Source organism: Trichosurus vulpecula, chromosome 3 (assembly GCF_011100635.1).
Source record: "Trichosurus vulpecula isolate mTriVul1 chromosome 3, mTriVul1.pri, whole genome shotgun sequence".
In the NCBI taxonomy this organism is placed as follows: domain Eukaryota; kingdom Metazoa; phylum Chordata; class Mammalia; order Diprotodontia; family Phalangeridae; genus Trichosurus; species Trichosurus vulpecula.
Window position 1 is genome coordinate 34,570,158 of NC_050575.1, and position 6,694 is coordinate 34,576,851.

Consider the following 6,694-nt stretch of genomic DNA (forward strand, 5'->3'; position numbering starts at 1 on the left):
AAATGTTATTAACTTAAAGCAGAATGTCAATGTACTATCATGAGCAACTTTATTAAATGCTTTATAGTCATCTTAAAGTACTATCAGCATATTTGTATATCCCTATCAATTTCATCAGTGAAAAGCTGATTGGTCAAGATCTCCTTAAAAGCAGTTACTCAGAGTTATGAGACAGTTGTATTTTTTTAATATGACAAGCTGTGGCATACTGGAGAGAGATAGGCATCAGAACCATACTCTAATATGGAACAAATTTAATTGATTATAGACAGAGGATGAGAACCTGGTGACTAACCATAAACTGAGGTGAAATTATTCACAGGGAGAACACAGAGTTTCTTCATGATGGTGTGTTAGATTCCTTGTTCATGCTTAATTTAAAAATTTGACAAGTTATCTCCCTGACTTAATAAGGATTTGTTTCATGTTTGTTTAAAAAAAAGAAAGAAGGAAAACCTTTTTTCCTGGATCAAGTTATAATAATTTAGATAATTAAGATAATAATAGTAATTAATAGAAAAACTGAAGATTCTTAACCTAAAGGGGCATATATTTGAAGGACAGGAGATTATATTTGTTCTATTTTGCCCTAGCAGACACAAGTAGAAGCAATAGATGGACATTACAAATGGATTTACGACTGATGTAGGAGACAAAATAAGTGGAAAGCACTGCTTTGGTTTCCTCACCAGTGGGGATCTTCAAGGAAGAGCTAGATGGTCATTTGTTAGGAATGTTGTCAGGGGAATAGTTGTTCAAATATAAGTTGGCCTAGGTGACCTCTGAGGTCCCCTTCAACTCTAAAATTTAATGATTGTGTAATATAACATCAAATATTTATAACAGGACCCAGGAAATAACAGTCATTCTATACTAAGGCAGCTAAGGCACAGTGGGTTAAGTGCCTGATGTGGAGTCAGGAAGAACTAAGTTCAAATTTGGCCTCAGACACATACTAGTTGTGTGACCCAAAGCAAGTCACTTAACCTCTCTTTTCTTCAGTTTCTTCATCTGTAAAATATGAATAATGATAGCACTTTTTAAGGGTTGTTGTGAGGGTACAATTGTAATCATAATTGTAAAGCACCTAGCATGGTGCCCAGCACATAATAAGCATTAGATATAAAGTCGTCATCATCGTTGTCATCAACATCACTTGAATTACAATATAGAAACAAAACACTGACAATATAAATTTGTGAATTGGGTCATTGTGTCATTCATTTATTTAACAAGCACTTTTTAAGTGTCTATAATGTACCAGGATCTATGCCAAGCAATAGTTACTCTAAGATCAAAAATAAAATAGCCCCTGTCCTCAAAATGTTTTTCTACTGCACATAATAATTCAATAAACATATTCAAGCATCTGTTATTGTGGTGCTAATGTGATCAAAGATCTTCCCTGTCCATTCAATAGGCCTCAGGTGGAGCTACTTAAGGGAAGCTTGATTAGGAGAGGCTTGCTTATAGGAAGGCCCACATTCTTTTGCTATTAGGTGCTAAGCCCCAGGCCTACACAGGTCTACATACACCCTGTGGGCAGTCATTAAGCTCATACTAGAGAGCTGCAGAGACTAGCAGAAGAGAAGGTTACAGGATGGCTTGGCTCTTTGCTGTGATACCGTGTTTTAATCTCCTTGCTGTTACATTGAGGTGGACTTGCTTGTTTCAGAATGCAATTACTGCTATGTCAAATTGGGGTTATTGGTTGGGGTTTTGATCCTCTGCTGTCTGAATAAATGTTTTACTTCTTCTGCATTCTATACAGAGAGTCTCTTATACTTTGTGATTCTGAACTATACAGATATATTCATGGTCACCATCAATATCATGAATCTTGCCTTACTGATACAATTATATATAAAAACAAAAATGAAACAGTCTGTAGACCTAGAATATCTTACATTATTCTTGTTGTGGAAACAATTACAAAAGTAGATAAATAGAAAGTAATTTCAATGTTCTTTAAATTTTCTCTTTTTTCTGTTTAAAACAAAGTTTTATTTGTATCATTTTCACATCACCTATTCTTTCCCAGTGTTTCTTTTTTCTTGCCTCCCAGAGCACCTTCCCTTATAATTTCGATAGGACCCCTGTTCAAAGAAGGCTCAGTCTTCCTGACTGAGGTTAATTGCCTATTTTGTGAGCCTGCTTCTCAATGTCAGCTAAGGAAGAATGGAGGGGACTGCTCTACTACTCAGCATACCCTGGCATTTTATGCTTGTCTACTTAGTGCTCAGTGAAGAAAAGGCTTTTTGGTTGGCTGCTGAGCCAACAATGCATCAGCTGGCTACACTGGTTTTTCTTTCCTTGTGGTGAGCAAGGCAATACCTCCTCTGAAGCCTCTAGGTGGGAGAGGGAGCAGCAGGGTCCACAATCCAGTCCTATATATGGCTCTGAATATATAATGTCTTTTTCTTTTTGTCTATTTGTTTATTCTTTCCTACTTTTGGGTGATTTATTAGAAATGGACTAGGCTATGACCTTGTAAGCTTTGAAAGATCAGGGGAGCCACAAGTGGTCCAGGATCTGAAGTCTATCCCGGAGTTTGTCATTCTCATCAGCAACACCGGCAGAGTGGGGAGGCATCAGCATTGCTGTGAGGAATGAGCTGCAGCTAGGCCACATTCATAAGACTTGCTGGGACACATGTTTCCTGACAGTGGCTTTAAGCTGGAGCCCACTATCCTCAGGGACTGAGGTGACACAGACCCCAGTGCAGAGGGGATGTTTGTATTTCTGACCAATATATCTTCTCAGCAAATATCCTTTGGTAAAAACTAACAGATAATAATTGGTTAAATGATATTGGGATGCTCACCACTGGGGCAATTAATGGCATAGGGGAGATACTAACTGGGGAACATGTTAGAACAAGGGGTTGAGCCAATAATATTAAAGACGTTTCCAACTCCTCAGGGGTAAATGGAGCCTGGCCTCTGGCCACTACTCTCCAGAGGGGAGGGGAAGTGGGAGTTGGAAAAAGGATACCAAGTGTATAAAGGCTATATAAAAATAAAAGAGGGGGAGAAGAGTTCAGCAAAACTAAGCAACACATTGAAAATATCTGACATATACACGGTGTCCATACCCACAGTCCTCCACATCTGCAAAGAGGGTACCTTCTCCTATCTCTTCTTTGGGTTCCAGGCTGGTCATCATAATTTGACAGTTTCCATTGTTTCATTGTTATTTCCATTCACAACATTCAATTCCTTATGCATTTTCTTGGTTCTGTTAACTTTAGTTTACAGCAGTTCATGTTTTCTCATGCTTTCACCCCAGCCATCTTCCCTAACCCACCATTATCCTTTCCATTTCTTCTTCTGGAAACTCGAATCAAATCAATACTACCATTACTTCTGGAAAGGGTATGTCAATTAAATGTTTTTCCCCCCGACACCCCTGAGACTTCCCAGACCAAAACCACCTTCCCTAGCCAGCCTCCTCTATGTGTATTAACTCCCCTTTTAGAATGTTAGCTCCTTGAAGGCAGGGACTGTCCTTGCTTTTTTTATTTATCTCTCCAGTGCTTGGCACATTGTTAAGTGCTTAATAAGTACTTTTTGCTTGGACGATAGTTCATCGCTGTGACCATACAGCATTAACAGATCCTGCCAGGGTCACCTTGGCACACATAGCACCAGAGCAGGACTTTAGTGGAAGCCGGTCCTCACTGCATTATCAGATCACAGAATTTTAGGAACCCATGCCCTGCCACAGCTGATCTCTACAGACACTCAGTGTTCTCTCTGATGGGGATAACAAGTGATTATAGGAGGCCAAATCAATAAAGGAGCAGTACTACATTTGCACTAAGAAGACCTGGGTTCAAATTCCAGCACTGCCACTGATTACCTGTGACCTAGGGCAAATCATTGACCCTTTCTAAAATTCTGTTTCCTCATCTGTAAAATGAGAGGGTCGGATTAGATGACATCCATTTGAGCTCCATATCAATAACCTTACCATTACTAATACAGCTCACAAATCTTTAGCACTTTACAACAAAAAGCACTTTCCTCACAAGTAGGCAGCGTAAGTATATTATGAGTTTAATGAATGAATGAATGAAAAAGCATTCATTAGATGTTTATTATGTGTTCATCTCAAAAGGCAAAAATCCCTCAATTTGTGGAGGACTTTACATTTATTCTCTCAATTGACAGGCCCTCAAATATCACATTTTGGAACTGATTTTCCTTGAATCAAAATTTTCAGCCTGTAGCACAAACTTTTGGGGGCATTTCAGAAGTTTTCTAGCCTCCTATCCCAGGATGATCACTGTCTCCCCCTTCCTGAATGAGGCGTAGCTTGAGAGAGAATCTCAAAGAAACCTACTAACCAAGTGGCAATATTTTTAATGGTAAATAATTCTGTGAAACGTGCCTTATAAAACAGGTTTTTTATATCTTTTGAGCTGGACCTGAAAACTCCATTTCAGTCACTCAGGTTTGCCCTGGTGCTGGAGAATACGGAACCCTAGCTCCTTCGGCACCTGAAATGCCAACTACCGGCAGAAGTGGCAGAAGGTAAATCTCCCCCAAACAGAGATGAAGTGTCTGGTTTTTAACTTCTATGTAAGAATTATGTATAATTCTACGTAACAATTAAAACACTCAGCTACAACTTCTTGATGCAGAAATAAATTATGTGGAACAACCAGTAGGAATTTGGGAAAGTCAGAAAAGCCACTGTTGCCTCCTTAGTCCTATCCTGGATTTCTTTGCTGTCTCTATTTTTTTTTTGAACAAGCACCATAGGGTTACAAAGCACTCACTCAATCTTCACAACAACCTTGTGAGGTAAGTGATGTAGTTATTAGTCACCCCATTTTATAGAGGAGGAAAGTGTGGCTCAAGGGAAGGGAAAGGACTTGTTCAAGATCACACAGTAAGTAGCAAACCTCAGTCTTCTAAATGATACTTCTTAAACAAGACGTCCTAACTAAGCGTTGGAGCAACGTCTAAGCATAAGAAAATAATTTAAAGAATAAGATCACATAATTTCTGTAGTCTACTTCACATTACCCAAATATCAAAAGAAAACCAACTTATTTACAAAAGACATTTGGAAATAGTGACAAGACTATTTGACAAAAAAAAAAAAAAAAAGGAAAACCTCCAGGCTTAATGAGAGCTTAAGAAAACCTGGCAGGTAACATGCAAGAGCATTACAGTAGATTTTCATATGGTCACATTCATAAACATACCTATTTGAAAAAAAAATCCAAAAATAGGTTGTATGACAACCGCACAGCCTAAAAAGATCTAAAAGAAATAAACTTTTCTTTCTGTGATATTTACACTGCATCTTGTACTTGAGAAAAAAATAAGCTCTGTGCAAAAATCCCCTCCCCACCTACTCCCACTGAGCTGATATCAATAACATCTGTTCATCTTCTTAAACTTCTCATAATGATAATCAGTTGCCTTTTCGTTGGGGAGGCGCTTGCCATTTTGAAGAGACCTCTCAGGTTCTGGCATCTCCGTATCTCTCACCCGGAGAGGTCAGGTTTTCGGCTCTTGTTTGTGCCTCGGAACTGAACTTGAACTCTTCATGATAAGATCGGTTGTGTTTGGAACAATGAGGTTTCACTGTCTCTTTTTGTTCTACTGTTCAACCGGCAGACGTGCCGTGGCATCTTCTGTCGAAATGATATTTTTTTTTTGCATCAATGCCAGGGATGCCGCTCAACATCTGGTTGGACAGCATCTCTTCTATTTTCTAAGCTGAGGAGACTCCGATGCTCTCGGGGAGCTCATAGAGACAGTCTTCAGCATTCTTCAGCTTCACCTTCTGCTCCTCATTTTCCACAATTCCTTTCCTCTTCTTTAGCTCTCAGTGTATTTTATCATGTCGGCATCCTCATCCCTTCGGTTGGTTTCTGCTGAAAATGATGTTCCTAAATCGAGGTCCTCCTCTTCATTAATCCTATCCTTGTTTCTCCCCTTAAGTTTCTTCATATCCACCATTCCACCAGTCTTGATCTTAAAGGGATCATCCACTAGAACTGTCTCTTCTTGTACTTTCTCCCCAACCAGGAGGGCTACAGCACTCACCCCATTAGGCCGTCTCCTCAAGCTCTGAACTTCTTTGGTTTCCTCCAGTTTCCACCGGACCTCTTCCCTGTCCTGCTCGTCTGACTCCGATTCCGACTCCAACTCCGAGTGGGCGCCGCACTTGCTGAAGGTCTTATCTGCCCTCGTGGTTCCAGAGCCGGGCTTGCCCCAGGGACTGCAGCTGGGTCCCCCCGTGGGATTTCACGGCCCTGGACCTCCGCAGATGTTCAGGGCTGGTTCCGGCGCAGGCGAGTGCGGTCAGAGTTGCATGAGTCCGCGGCAGATGCAGCGGGCCCGCCTCCCTGAATTTTGTTGTAATCTCTCTGTACATGTAGGTCATGTATCCATTTTGATTTTACCTATGCCCAATTTCTGCCATACTGTTTTCCCACCAATTTTTACCAAGTGATGAATTCTTATCCCAAAAACTTAAGTCTTCACACTTGTCAAATATAAGATTACTATATTTATTTGCTGTTGTAAATTGTGTCTACTCTGTTCCACTGATCTAGCTTTCTATTTCTTAAGCAGTACCAGATAGCTTTTAGAATTACTGAGTTTAATATAGTTTCAGATCTGGTACTGCTAAACATCCTTCCTTTACATTTTTTGTTAGTTCCTTTAATATT

General features: G+C 39.9%; 1 pseudogene; it reads right to left on the bottom strand.

The window, feature by feature from the left end:
• Positions 1–5,384: 5,384 nt before the first annotated feature.
• On the bottom strand, positions 5,385–6,405 carry LOC118841989 (annotated as a pseudogene).
• Between the last annotated feature and the right edge of the window lie 289 nt (positions 6,406–6,694).